The sequence below is a fragment of the Sminthopsis crassicaudata genome, chromosome X (assembly GCF_048593235.1).
Source record: "Sminthopsis crassicaudata isolate SCR6 chromosome X, ASM4859323v1, whole genome shotgun sequence".
Classification (NCBI taxonomy): Eukaryota; Metazoa; Chordata; class Mammalia; order Dasyuromorphia; family Dasyuridae; genus Sminthopsis; species Sminthopsis crassicaudata.
In genome coordinates, this window is record NC_133623.1 from 711599 (window position 1) to 726417 (window position 14819).

General features: G+C 58.2%; 1 protein-coding gene across 1 annotated transcript in view; it reads left to right on the plus strand.

Annotated features, from left to right (window-relative positions):
* Positions 1-4053: 4053 nt before the first annotated feature.
* Positions 4054-14819, plus strand: part of WNK3 (WNK lysine deficient protein kinase 3) — a 52381-nt gene continuing 41615 nt past the window's right edge. Inside the window, exon 1 of the mRNA XM_074277623.1 lies at positions 4054-4291. The gene's annotated coding sequence lies outside the window, so the exon portion shown is untranslated. The remainder of the gene's footprint in view (positions 4292-14819) is intronic.

The window sequence follows — 14819 nt, forward strand, 5'->3', positions numbered from 1 at the left end:
CCGCGTCCAGCTTCCCCACGAATTCCCACCTGGGGAGAGCCAGTCCCTGAGACGGGAGCAGCAACTGGCGGCCCCTCCCTGGCACACACGGGCTCACACTTTTCGAAAAGGGGCAAGGTGGGGCATCACCTGGGGCAGGGCTTCTCAAACTGCGCCCCGGGCCAGATGTTCCCTCCCAGGACTTGGCTGCGCCCCCGCCTTAAGGCCCAGGGGCGGAGACAGAGCGCCAGCTTTTGCTTTTACTCTAGTCCGGCCCTCCCACAGGCCAAGGGACAGGGAGCTGGGCCCCTATAGAAAAAGTCTGAGGCCCACTGGCCTAGGGGGTGCACACCATCCCCCCCCATAGGTTTGAGATTGCCAGTCCCCCCCCCCCAGGTGGCTTTGACTAACTTCAAAGAATTCCCTGAGCTTATTCTCATTTCCGTGTCACGCGTCAGCTGGGGGCTCCTGATCCTTGCGTTCTCCCCCAGAGTGAGAATTGTCTGCTGCCAAAATTCAAAAGGGCAGGAAAACTTGACGCACTCTTTTTGCTTTGGCGTCCCTGAAAGATTCCCCCCTGTGTCTTCGGGTGAGCTGACCTTCCGTGGGAATCTCTGTCCGGCTTTTCTTTCTCTTCCTATCACACTCCATGTAAACAGGTCTGCGCCACCTGTTGTCTTTCTCCTTCTCTGTGGGATCTCTGGGGATTTTTTGGAGTCTGTGTGTATCTCAATCTCTTCCTCCTTCCCTCTGTTAGACTTGGTGCACCTTTCTATTCATTTCTATCTCTGCCTCGGATATTCCCTGTCTCCTCCCTTCCTCCTCCCTTCCTCCCTTCTCTTTTCTCCACAACCCACACCCCCTCTCCCTTCTGTTTGTGCGCGTGTCTCTTTCCACTTCTCGGTTCTCTCTCTTTCCATCCATGTCATTCAAGAGACATTTTGCCCCCGCCTCACCTTCCCCTCTATATAAGGATGAGGGAAGCAGCATTTGTATGGGGCCTATGCCATGCGCCACACGGTGTTGAGCGCTTTTTACAAATATCTCCTTTGGTAGAAATACACACGGAATGTAGAAACCCATGCATAAAAGCCTGTGCCCAACTGGTATTGTTCCCTCTCCGAGCCTCAATTTCTCCCATGCATAAAAGCCTGTGCCCAACTGGTATTGTTCCCTCTCCGAGCCTCAATTTCTCCCATGCATAAAAGCCTGTGGCCAACTGGTATTGTTCCCTCTCCGAGCCTCAATTTCTCCCATGCATAAAAGCCTGTGGCCAACTGGTATTGTTCCCTCTCCGAGCCTCAATTTCTCCCATGGAAACAGTCCCTCCTGACTTGGTGATTTTTAAGCTGCTGCTTCTCTGGGGGCTTAAGTACCTTCTCCTCCCAAATGATGGGGTCAGACTAGAAGACCGAGGTCACTTTCAGCTCTGGAACTTGCCCCCACTACCTCTGTTTTACTGGGGGATGTGGACCTGGGCCACACAAATGAAGATCCTATCTCCTGATCTCCAGGATTCCTTCTATCTTGAAAATCTGGCAACTTTGTTTGTTCCAGGAAAGGTAAACTGATTCTATCCATTGGAGTGTCATGCTGTCAGATGTAAGGGCAATTACTTTGGCTGGAGGCGCTCATACAGGAAGTGAACTTGCAAGGTGAGTGCCGAGAAACGCTTGGATGGATGGAGGAGAGGTAACGAGATTCAAGTGGCAAAATTTGGCCACTGATTGAATGTGTGGGGCGAAGAAGGGTGAGGATTCAAGGAAGCCGCGGGAGAAGATCATGGCCAGTAGCAGGGTTAGGGAAAACCATGTTTAGAAAGAGCCATTATAATTACCCTACTCTTCCTACTCCCCCAGTCGGTGGTCCACAGAAGCTCTGAAACTTCTCCGAAGGGAAACAAAGAGAAAGGCTGAGCCCCCACAGGCTTGGCTGAGGACTTTTTCTTAGAATTGGAAGCCACAGCTGTGGGGGAGGGGAGGCCCCGAAATGTTGCCCGGCACAAAGCCCCCGCCACAGCAAGGGGGCCATGTTTGCTTCGGTCCATTTAATGGAGCAAGGGACAGGAAAATGGAATGACAGAGCTGCAGAGGTTTTGCGGGGACTCGTTCTGGGGAATCATATTTTCGCTTTGTGTCGGCGTTCATCGGGAGGAAATTCGCGCTGCCCAATTACAGAATGCCTCCCGTCATCACCAAAGGCATCTTCGGGTCGCGCGGGCGCGCGTTCCAGATCCTGTCTTTCCCTGCCCCTGCCTGTGGCAGATTGGAGTACAGAGCCTGGAAGGTTCACGGCCTTATATGTGCACCTGGAAGCTGGGGGCCTCTTGGAAGTGTGCTCCTTAGCATGGGGCAGCACGACGCTAGTCGAGGGCTCAAGGGGGAGAAGAGGGGGCCTAATATTCGTTCAGATGAACAGGGATTTGGGCTTGGGACGGGCCCCCCAGAACCCAGGAGCCCATTAAAGGAAACTTCATCTCTAAGATCCCACGTTTAGTGAGGACCAGAGTTGGGATGTGAATCCAGATGAGGAAAAAGGCTACTAAAAAATGGGAGGGCCCTGCCATCACCAGGACTGCTGCTAGCAGCGGGGGCAGGGGCAGAGGCAGGGGCAGTGGTGGCCACTCTAACCCTTAGCACTTTCAGAACTCAAGTAGGAAATCTAGTATATTTATTGCCATTTGTCCATCAGGGAACTAACTGAAGCCCAGTAACAGAAACTGACTTGCTTCTAGTCCTGTCCAAGTGGAATTTGAAGTCATGGCTCCCGGTTTCTTTTTTTTTTTTTTTTCTGAAGCTGGGGTTAAGTGACTTGCCCAGGGTCACACAGCTAGCCCAGTTGTACTTCTTGAAAGAAACACCTTGTCTCGATCCTAGGAGAAATGCAGTGCAGTAGGAAAGAGCATTCAATTAGCTAATCAGAGGCCAAAGAAGAATAATCAGTAACCCTGAGCATTCTATTGGAGGGGGGGGGGGGCGGGGAAAAGGACTGACCATTTCCTTGGTATATGGAGATCCCAGGGAGGAGCCTGCCTTCCTTAATGAGATCTGTCACTGCTTCCGGGGGCTGTGGAGGGATTCTGAGGGGTTAAAGCGCTCTCCCAGCCTGGAGGCTGGATTTGAATGCAGATCTTTCTGACTCCCATCAGCTCCCTTCACCCCACACAGGTGGGCCCCGAAGACACGGGTGGAAATGTCTCATCCATAATAAGGTGTACGTTCAAGTGAATTGGGCTTTGAATTTGGAGCCATGCCCAAGTCTGGACTGTGCTCCAATCAGAGCCAGGTAAATTCAGGAAAGGCTGTACCGGCATCCACTTTGGCCATAACCCAAGGGGTAGGACGGGAAGCAAAGGCTGGTGACAGAAGAGGATCCCAGTCCTGGGGCGGGGGGGGGGGGGGGGGGGGGGGGGGCCGGAGTATCTGAACCCGAAGCTGCTGTGGTCGGGCACACAGAGCCATAGAAAAGGCAGGGTTAGCTCTCCCCCCCCCCCCGGAAGGGCCCCTAATGGCAAGCAGACACCAACGTTCCACTTGCTTCTAAGAACAGTAGGGAAGCCCGGAGGGTTCCTGAGTTGGGGGGTGATGGTTTCCTGTGGGCAGGGTCTCTAAGAAGGATATTGTGGGGCTAAAGTTGGGGGGAAAGGCAGGCGCGCCTGGAGGAGAAGCAGCTAGCTGAATTGAGAAACTGCGTGGGACTGGAAGGCGAGGCCCAGCGGCACCTGGAAATAACCCAGAGGGAGCTGCCCAAAGGCAGTGCCCGGCAGCGGTGGAGTGGGGAAGGGAAGCTCCCGGTTGCCTTGGTAACGGAACAGGCACTGGGAGGGGAAGACCTTTCCCCGCCTTCCCTTAATTCCTCCCTCGGCCCGCCCCCCGCCCCCCCCACGCCGTCGGTCCATTGTTCCCGCTGGCGGCTGGCGTCAGCGGCGCCTCCGGCGTTCCGAACCGTCTCACTCCAATCAGGTGAAAGGAGCCGGACGCTGGGGCGGCGCTCGCACCCGGCGGCGGCACCGGGTAGGGGAGGAGGCGGAGGCGGCGGCGGCGGCGGCGGAGCCGTCACGTCACCGACTGGCTCTGCGGGAGTCGGAGCGGCGGTGGCGGCACGCGCCCAGCACGTGCCGGGGTGGGACGCTCCGCCCCGCCTAGGGCGGGGCCTAGGCAACTTCCAAGGCTCCGCTGCCCCGCCCCGCGTTTGCCCCGCCCCCCGGCCAGTCCCTCTCCGGATTCGCTGTAAGCTGCCAGGCGCGCACACCCCAGGGTCTCAGACCGGCCACGCGACGACTTCGATGCCCTCGAGCCCCGGGGAGCTTTAGGTAGGGTGGGCTTGGGTCCCCCGGGGAGGCTGGAGGATGCGGGAAAGGAGAAGTGAGGAAACAGGTAGAGAGGAAGGATGGAGGGAGGAGAACGGAGGGGAAAGAGGTGGAAAGTGCGGGAGGAGGGATGGCGAAGAGCAAAGGGGGAAGGAGATAGGGGAGAGGAGGGAGGGGAAGGGGGCAAGTGGGATGGAAGGAGAAGAGCGAAAGACATGGAGGGACTCGAAAGAAGGTTTGGAGGGGAGACGATGGATGGGAGGAAGAAAGTAGGGAGAAGAGAGATGAGAAAGAGGGAGAGGATGGCTAGAGGGGAAATCGGAGTGTGGAGGCAAAGAAAAAGTGGAGAGGATAAGGAGGGACGAGATGGAGGGGGAGAACGGAGAATAAGAGTAGTTAATGGGCAGGGGGAACCGGGCAAAGGAAGGAGGGCAGGGTGCGGGGACACCCGCTGAGGTTTCTTCGTCTGTCACCCGGCTCCTACTGGGGGGATCAGTTCAGTCCCGGTAATAGCGTACCTGGAGGGGAGGGGGGTGTGGTGTGTGTGTGCCTCTGTGGGTGTGGTGTGTGTGTCTGTGTGTAGTGGGTGGGTGTGTGTGTGGGTGTGTGTGGGTGTGGGTGTGGGTGTGTGTGTGTGTGTGTGTGTGTGTGTGTGTGTGTGTGTGTCGGAAACGTGCGTGCGGGTCCAAAGCTGCAGCCGGAGGGAGGGGAGGTGGGGGGAAGAGAGGTAGGGAAGGGGGGGAGGGGCGCGAGTGGGTGCGCGTGCGCGCCGAATGCCTGGCTTCTGTTGCGTCGGCCCTCTTTCTTCGGAATCTACGTGCGCGCGCCTGACGGGCTGCGGCTCGAATCCCCCAGACCGTCAGAAGGGGTCGGTCCTGGCACTCGAGCCCACCTGGCATTCCCGAAGGGCGCCGGTCTGCTCGGTGCGTCTCTACCCCCCTTCCCCCCCCCCCTCCTCCCCTCTCTCACACTTTGGGCGCAGGCGCCGAGCGACCGGCGGGTGAGAGCGCAAGCGCAGCGAGCGACCCGGAGGCGGAGCCCTCGCTAGCCCCTCCCTCCCGGTTCCTGGCCTCCCCTCACTCCCCCCCTCACCCCCCTAGCCCGCCAGCGGCCGAGCTCCAACCTCGCGGCCTCCCCCTGGCGGCCGGCTTTTAGGCCGGGGCGCGCGCAGCCAGCGAGGGAGCGATCGAACGACCGGGCGGGTGGGCTGCTGGTTACCGGGTGAGGAGAAACGCGGACAGGCCTGGAGCTGCTTGGACAGGAGCGGCCCGGCCAGCGCGAACCTCTCCCCAGCGACCGGAGCCGCCTTCGACGCCCCCCGCCGCGCCGGAGCTGGGGTTGAGGCCGAGCCGAGGGCGGCGCGGAGGAGGAGGCGGGGGTGGGGGGGGGGAGGGAGAGGAGGGGGCCCAGGCCGCGCCCCCACCCCCTAACCCCGCCGCCGGCCCGAGCCGGCTTCCCTAGCCTACTCCGGTCCCCGCCCCCCACCCCCACCCCGGGGCCGCAGGTGAGGTGCTGCGCGCGGAGGTGGAGTGGGGAGCAGAGGTGGGGGGACCCCTCCCCATCCCTCCCTTCTCTGAACTGGCTGTGAATTGGGGGAGGCGGGCCTGGTCTGTGAAAGCTGCGGGGTTAGAGCCTCTGGGGCCGGCTGGAAGATGCTCGTGGAAGGCTGCGCCTGGCACCTGGGGAGGCCCCGAGGGCCCTGGGACTGGCCGCAGGGGAGGGGGCGGGGAGGGGGGAGTAAGCTGCGGTGGCGGCCGCTGGCACCCCCGCCCACATCGGGAGCCTGGGGATCCCCAGCACGTGGCCCGAGTGAGAGGGAAGGGGAGGGGGGGGGGACAAAGCGCTGGGCCGGCTGGGAGGGGGGAGGGGAGACCCCCCCTCCCCTCCCCCCACACCTACCGAAACTGGGGAATTGGGGCCAGCTCGCCTGGGGGTCTTTTGTGTCTGGACTGTTCCACTAAAAACTGGGGAGGCCGGGTCTCCCGAGATGAGCCGGCTTCCTCTGGTTTCCTCCTCTCCTTTTCCCCCTCCCCTCCGTCTTCCTCCCCTTCCCCCCCTGCTAAAATTAACTGGTTTTCTGGAGTCCGCCTGTGCTCTTGGGTGCCAAGGCAACTGTATACAGCGGGGCCACGGGGTCATCTTCTTTCCTAACGGGAATGAGCCAGTCAGCTCTTGCCTTCTTTTGCTTTTGCTTTTTAATTCAGGGAGTACTTTTGCAAAGCCCCCAGCCTCTTCTGTCCCCGGCCCCCTTCCCTCCTCCTCTTTCGGGTGGTCCCCGTTTTTGGAGAAGGGGATGGCCTGAAGATCTCCTTGGGTGGGTGACTTTGGATGGCTCGGCTCCCGCAGGTGCTAGACCCCTGGCTGGGCCAGTCGCCCAGCAAGGCGGGACCTCTCTCAACTCACCAAAGCACGGATTTGGCGAGTTGGGAGGGAGGGAGGGACCTGAGCAGCTAGCCGTCCCTGTGCGGGGGGGCCCAGGGAGGTCGGTGACCATGGCGTCACCACATTGATGGGGCAGCCCACATGGTGAGGATGGATGGCTTTGCTGGGCTGTTTGCCAGAGGTCCCGGGATCAGCCCTCTGACTTGCCTTTGGTGACCACGCGCGCTTTCCTCCCAAGAAGGGACTTGGGGGAGTGCGCGCGGGTCGGTTCTGCGCCAGCCGTGCCCGTTCCTCAGCTGAGTGCGTCGGGGCGAGCGTGCCCTTCCTTCCGTTTGTATGGCGAACGTCTCCTTAGCATGCGGGGCAGAGGAGAGGTATCAATCTGGGTCCCTGTTCTTTAACTGAAGACACCGAGGCTCCACGCTCTTAGGCAGGTGTTTGGGCCATAGCCCCACAAGACTAGTCTTCCCGGTTTGTCCCAGAAACTGCTTCCGAACCTGTTGTTGTTGGTGAGGAGGAGGAGGAGGAGGAAGAGTCACTTCTGACTCTTCGTGACCCCCTTTGAGATGGATCTTCTTGGCAGAGACTCTGGAGCCGGTTCCCATTTTTCCTTTCCTTCCCCAGCCCTTTTTGGTGATGAGGAAGGAAGGCAAATCGGGTCAGGGACTTGCCCAGGGTCACGGTTAGGAAGTGTCTGAGACCAGCTTTGAACTCAGGGAGTGCAGGGCTCCTGATTCCAGGCCCTTACACTGCCCTCAAACCCTTGGACTTGACTTTTAATTAACCCTTGGCTGAAACTGATCGCTCTGAGCCAGTGGCAAAAGCTCAGGTGGTTTTGCGCCCAAAGTGGATGACTTTTACCCCCTTGACCCGAACTTGTCCCTCTCGTCAGAAGTCGAAGTTGCTACAAAATCACCCCCGGAAATAAGAAATGGAAAGGAAAGCCAGGCTCGGGTCATGGGTTGGGGGCGGCGGAGCAGGTTGAGCGGAGGCGAAGTGCAGGAAGGGCTCCTTCCTTGGCTCGTTCCCAAAGTCATCTTGGTTGTGGTTTTCCACAGAGAGCCGGCCAGCAGCCAGCCTTCCTCAGCCAATGGGAACGGCGTCTGAAGGGGTCTTTGGCAGAAGGCCAGGCTGTCCACGAGGGGCCGTTCGCCGTGACTCCGTGGCCAAGCTGGGGGGGTCTGCCGGATGGAGTCTCATGCTCCCTTGAGTTATTTGTGCCAACTTGGGGGCAGGGAGATGGAAGATGGGAAAGAAAAGTAGGGACTCTGCTCCTCCCCCCCGGGCTGCTGTTGCCACTTTCCGAGTGGCCTGGATTCCTAGGTAGTAGCCTCAGCCCCCTGGTGCGGAACGTTCTCCCAGATCCGGAGGGGAAGTACTTTCTTAGTCACACGCTGGCCTTTTGACTGGGGTGGGGACCAAGGAAGCAAAGTAGCTCTTCTCCCAGCGGCTTCTTTATCTGTCCGAAGTGGGTGGGAGGGGGGGGTTGGGCCCAGGAAGAGGATTCTGGGAATTTCCATAAAGTTGGACGGTCCGGACTGGTTCTGAAATGAAGTGGGATCACAGCTCCTGGCCCCCCGCCTGAAGGTGGGGGGGGTGGAGGTAGGGGGTGCGTAGAGGTAGGTGTGGGTATAGGCATAGGTGTCTCTAGGCGGAGGGAGGGTGGAGGTATTGGGGGTGATTGTACAGGGGGCAGGGGTCTGCAGGTGTATGGGGGAGGTCTTTGCGGGTATAGGGGGTGTAGGAAAGGTGGAGGTGATCCCTACACCCCAATATCTACAGCCTGACAACTACACCCCCCCAATACCTACACCCCCCTACACCTATGCCTCCCACTGTACTTGTACCCACACCTACACCCTCACTACACCCACATCTACACCTACATCCTTCCTATACCCACACTCACCTACACCCTCCCTACACTTACACAGACACCTCCACACGGCTCTACCCCTATACTCCCACCCCTACACACCCATGCCCCACGATCCCGAACGGGTGTCCAGGTGTAGGGATGGTGTAGGTAGGGTTGCCTCGTGGCTTCGTGCCTAATGGTAGAAATTTCGCTTTTTAGTTGGAAGAAATTGTGACTTCTCACAGCTCTGTTGTAGACAAGGAGCCTCGTCAAGCTCCTTGATGATTGAGTTCTGGCACGAAAGGAAGCCTCCTGAGGCCATCGGGGCTGACGAGGAGCAGACTGAGCACACACTCACTTCACTGGGCTGCCTCTGCCCTCCCGCACTGGCTTTGAAACTTCTTTCATGGCGTCTTTTCAGTTAGGCAGGGCAGGAAATAATCCCCTTGACCGGAGCGGTTTCCAGGCCGCCGCCTGCCAGGCTTTCTCAAGGAGAGCCAGCACGGCCTTCCTGGAGGAGGATCAGAGAGGCGCGGAGGAGAGCGGGCCGGTCAGCGGAGAGGCGCGGAGGAGAGCGGGCCGGTCAGCGGAGAGGCGCGGAGGAGAGCGGGCCCGTCAGCCACCCGCACGCCTGACAGCAGTGTGCTGGCGCGGCACAGCGCCGACCACCTGCTGCCCAGTCTTTCCCTTACCCTTCGGCAAATGGCCTCTCCAGCCACCCAGATTGCATTGCGGTCCCTTCAATTTCCCGTGTTAAAGGTGTTTAATTCAACAAGTGTTGGTGAAAGTTAGAGTTTCTTCCTCCTCCTCCCTTCTTCCTCTTCTTCCTCCCCTTCTCCTTCCTCTCCTTCTCTTCCTCCCCTTCCTACTCACTTCTCCCCTTCCTTCCTTTCCTTACCCCCCCTCCCCTTCCTCCCTCCTCCCCTCCTTTTCCTCCTCCCCTTCTCCCCTTTCTCCCTCTCTTCCTCCTCACCTCTTTCTCCCTCCCTTTATTCTCCCCTTTCTCCCTTCCTTCCCCTTCCTCCTCCTTTTCCTCCTCTTCTTCCTTCCCCACCCTCCTCTTCCTTCCTCCCCTTTTTTACCCCCTCCTCCCCTCCCCTTCTTCCCGCTTTCTTATCTCCCCTCTTCTTCTTCCTTTTTCCCCTCCCTTCTTTCCTTTCCTTACCTTCCTTACCCCCTCCTCCCCTTCCTTACCCCCTTTCTCCCCTTCCTTCTTTCCTTTCCTCCCCTTCATTCCTCCCCTCCCTTCTTCCTTCTTCCCTCCTCCTTCCCTTCCTCACCTTCTTCCTCTTCCCTTTTCTCTCTTTCTCCTCTTCCTCTTTCTCCTCACCTTCTTCCTTTCTCTCACTCTACTTTTCCTTCCTCGCCTTCTTTCTTCTTACTTCCTCCCCTTCTTTCTCCCCTTTTCCCTCTTCCCCTTCCTCTCTCCTCCCCTTCCCCCTCCTCCCCTTCTCCCCCTTCCTTCCTCTTCCTCTCTTTCCCCCCTTCCTTCCTCCCTCCTCCCCTTCCTCCTTTTCCTTCTTCCTTCCTTTCCTCCTCTTCCTTTCTTCCTCCTCCCCTTTTTCCTCTTCTTTTCTTCCCCCTCCCCTTCATTTCCCCTCCTCCTCTTCCATTCCTTCGTTATCCCCCTCCCCTCCTCCCTTTTGTTCCCACCCCTTTGTTCCTCTCCTTCATTACCCCCTCATCCCCTTCCTTACCCCCTCTCCTCCCCTTCCTCCCTCTTCCCCTTCCTCCTTTCCACCTTCTTCCTCTTCTTCCTTCTCCTTTTCCTCCTCTCCTTCTTTCGCATCTTCCTCCTCGTCCTCTTCCTCCTTACCTTCGTCCTTATTCCCCTTCCTTACCTCCCTTCTTTCCCTTTTTCCTCCCCCCTCCCTCCTCCTGCCCTTCCTCCCTCCTCCCCTTTCTTACCCCCCTTCTCTCTCTCCCTTCCCTCCCCTTCCTCCATCCCTCCTCCCTCCCTTCTCCCCTTCTTCCCCTTCCTTACCCCCTCCTCCCCTTCTTCCCTCCTCCTTCCTCCCTCCTCTTCCTCCTTTTCCTCCCCTTCCTCTTCTTCTTCCTCCTTTTCCTTGTCACCTTCTTTCTCCTCTTCTTCTTTCCTCCCCTTCCTTACCTCCCCTCCTCCCCTTTTCCCTTCCCTCCTCCTCCCTTTCCTCCCCTTTCTTACCCCCTTCTCCCTCCTCTGTCACTCCTCCTCTTCCTTCCCTTCCTTCCCTCCCTCCCTCACCCCCTTCCTTCCCTTCCTCCTCTTCCTTACCTCCCTTCTCCTTTCTCCTCCCCTTCCTTCCTTTTCATCTTCTTTCCCACCTTCTTCCTCTTCCTTTTCCCTCTTTTTCTTCTTCCTCTGTTTCCTCCTCCCCTTCTTTCTTCTCCTTCTCCTCCTCTTCTTCCTCCTCACCTTCTTCTTTCTTCCCCTTCCTCCCTCCCTCTTCCCCTTTCTCCCCTTCTTCCTCTTCCTCCTCCTTTTCCTCCTCCCCTTCTTTCTCCTCTTCCTCCTCTTCTTCTTCCTCCTCCTCCCCTTCTTCCTTATCTCCCCTCCTCTCTTTCCTTACCCCCTCCTCCCCTTCCTTCATCCTCTCCCTTTCTTTCTTCTCCCCTTCCTCTTCTTCCTCCCTCCCTCCTCCCCGTTCTCCTTCCCTCTTTTCCTTCCTCCAAGTGTCTTCCCCTTCCCTCCTCCTCCTCCTCTTCCTCCCTCCTCCCTTCCCTTTTGGTTAAAGGATGATTTTAGCCTGCTCGGCTGTAAGGGACCAAAAGACTTTGGAGCCGTTTGATTCAAGGAGAAACTTGTGGGAGTCGAAGGCGGTTGCCATTACTTGTGGCCTTCGTGTAATCTCGTGACCCTTAGGGGGAGCGGGAAGGGGCCAGAGCGGGCAGTCTAACCCCCAGCTCGAGGTGCCAGTGCAAGGGCCAAGGAGGTAGCTGCTGTGGCAGCCAGGGGCCCAGGCTATTGGAGCTTGCAGAGCTATAGCTGTGAAACGAGGAGAATGGCAGCAGCTCCCTGTCTGGCAGGCCTGGGGGAAGAGCGGTCAGGGAACGGGAACACTTGCTGGTGATTCATCTGTGGTCTGGATTGTTTTCTGGGTCAGGGGTATCCAGTAGGCCAAAAAACGGCCCACCAAGTAGGTTTGAAAAGTTTTCTGTTCTTTGATGGCAAAAGAAAAACAACAAAGTTAAAGTAGCCCTGGAGGCCTGATGGATGGGCAGGGCTCCTATCAGTTAAGAAGTAAAGGCTTTGGCAGAAGGGCACGAGGTCAAGGCCTTAAAAGTCTAGAGCGGGCAGATGCTTGGGAAAACTGACCTGACTGTTCTGATTGGGGGGGGGGGGGTACAAGAAGGCTGAGTACTTGGGACCGGTGCTGTGGGGACAGCGATGGCAGGCCAGGACCAATGTCCCCTTTAGGAAAGACTCCGTCTTTCATTCTCGCTGGAGAAGTCCGTATTCTTAAGCATCTGTGTGGCTGAAAGCTCCCCTTGGGCCCTTAGAGGGGGACCCCACTCGGCTCGGTGAGCCGTCTCCTTTGTTTGGTAACGGTGGTCCTCCGGCAGAGAAGGTTGCTCCAAGAAGGCCGGCGGCCGCCATCGGTTGTTTTTTCGGCGTGCGTGAGGTGCCCCGGGCCGAGCGTCGTGCCAGATACTGGCGGTGTGGCCAAGCCGGCCAGTGCCTGCCCTCAAGGGCCCACGGTTTAACGGCAGGGGAGGGGGGCTTAAGCGCTGTATCTTATTGGTATGTACAAAAATATCATGGCGCTTTTCTCAGGGCCAAGGATTGGCAGTGGAGGGCTTGCCTGTGATTATGATGGAATCCCATTGTTCTATGGGAAATGGTGTTCTCAGGAAAACCTGGCAAGTCCTCCGTGGGCTCGGGAAAAGCCAAATGCACCCCGTACAAAGGGATGGTGATGTTGGGAGGGGCGGTCCGTATGGGATGACTTTGCTGTTCTCAGCGACACCACGACCCTAGACTACTCGGAAGGACTTCAGATGAAAGTGCTTCCCCCCTCCCCGAAAGAACTCATGTGTCTGAATGCAGAACGAAGCTGGCTTTTGCTTTGTAACTTTATTTTTCGTTAGGATGGGGGGGTGCTCTGTGTTTTCTTCCACACCTTGACCTTTACGGAAATGTTTTGCCTCACTTTACATGCGCCTTCTTAATTGGGGGATTGGGAGAAGGAGAAGGGGGGGGGGGTTGTGGAACGCCAAGTTTTAAAAACATATTAAAAGAGGTTTTAGATGAACGTGGGAGAGAGAAAATATTTTAAAGAACCCAAACTTGGAGTATCCTAAGCCAGTCCTGGATCCCACGAGACTAGGTTTCTGGGTTCAGAAAGTCAGGGGAATCCATCTTTAGCCCAGGAAGCTGGGTTTGGTTTTTCAAAAAGTATCAGGATCACTGTGTTTGAATGGAATTGGCTTCCTATAGAAGCACCGAAAAGCATTTCCCAGGATCCCCCCTAAATGTGCTGGGCTGTGGGGGCTCCGGGACAGCCGGCCAGACTCCTTTGCTTTGGGATCGGCCTCAGCTCCCCCCGTTGCCGAAGATCGCCTCTTTAGGCCGAGGGGTCGGGCCCACGGCCCTCCCGGGTGCAGATGAACCAGATTGACTTAAAGGAAAAGGCCCCAAACATCGGCGGTCTTAGACGTGGGCATCCTCCAGCCTCTTCTGGCTGCCCCAAGGTGTGGAGTGACGGCGGTCTGCCTCGGGGGAGAGGGGCTGGCTCCAGTGCAAGGTCCCGGCCTTGCTAACCCCTTCCTGAAAAGCTCATCGGGCTTGGAGTCAGGGGACCTTATTTAATTCTTGCTCTAATACTTCTCCCTCCCCCTCCCCCCCACCACAAGCAAGGGAGTTTCCCCACTGGATTTCCTCAGTTTCCTGCTCCGTAAAGTGACAGTGTTGGGCTTTGGGGACCCCAGAGGTCTCAGACCCTCATCTGGGGGTGAGGGAGTTGGGTTGCTTTGTGTTGGGTGCACATCAGTGAGAGCTCATCTCTAAGTGTGGTGTGAGAAAGCGGGGGGGGGGGGGGGGGGGCTTTGCTGGCCATAGAGAAGGGCCGGGCCGCTCGCGGGGGCTCCTTGGGAGAGAGAGCTTTCGCCCACACCCCCATCCCTGTTCCTCTACCTGGCTTCCCCCAAGCCTCCCTCCAGCCAGGGCCCGGCTCGCCCTCTGTGACATGAGACAATGAGCTGTTGATGATGCTGCGGGGCAGGGCTCCTAAAGAATGGTAGAGCCTGGCCCCGGCCCCACTCCAAGGCTGGCCCTGCGGGCCCCTGCTACCAGCCCACCGCTGCTCCCCCACCGGGCTCCCCCAGCCTCCCTCCCGGCCCGCTGATGAAAATCTTCTAGAACTGGGTGGGCTTGGCCATTCTCCACTCTGGCCACTGGCACCAAGCCTGATATTAGGGTTGGAGGAGAAAGTCACCTCAAAACAAGTGAGGAACCGGGGGCGTCACAGGCAGGAAAGCACTTTGGAACATGTATTGGAGCTGTTCGGGGGGCTTCCTTTCTTCCCTATGTAACTGTGATCTCTCTTCGATGAGGTGTCTGGGCAGCAGCCATCAGGTACCCACCCCAACGCGGAGGATGGCCCCGGGGGGATGGGGGGTGGGACACTTAGGACTTGAGAAATCTTCCGGGGCTTGCTGTCACTCCAGTGGGAAGTGGGTAGGTCGAGTGCTCTGGGGGGATGGGATGGGGGAGTGAGGGGGAGGGGGGAGGGGAGAAGGGGGGATGTGGATGGGAGAGTGGGGGATAGAGAGGAGGTGGGGGAGGGAGAGAGATGGAGGGGGGAGATAAAGGGGGGATGTGAGTCGGGGGGGGGGGGGGCGAGGGGGGGGGGTAATAGTACTGCGGCAGCATCTCCCGGGCCTTTGGAAAGCCTGGTGCAGTCTGGGATCTCCCTGGCTCGGCCGCCTCCCCGCTGGCCTTTGAGTGGAGCCATCCGGTCCGCTACAAAACCTTTCCAGGGTGCCGGCCGGCCCAGCCGGGAGTGTCTCTTCGGGTCGCTCGCTGGGCAGAAAGGCCCCTTGAATCTAACGTGAGGAGATGTCTGGCAAGGGCCTAACGAGTCAGGCTAGAGAGCCAGCTTTTGCATCACTTTGTGCCATCTCACCCAAGGGTCCTCCGGGTCTCTGGCTTCTTCCCGTAACCTGTTCCGGCAGAGGTCGTGCTCGCTGGGACTTCTTTCTCCTCCAGTGCCGAAAGGCTGGCCCGCGCCGTTCTTCTGCCTCACTGAAAGCCTCGCGCCCCTTTATTTAGCTTTGCTTCCTAAACTTTTCCTCGATGGGGAAGCTTGGGTC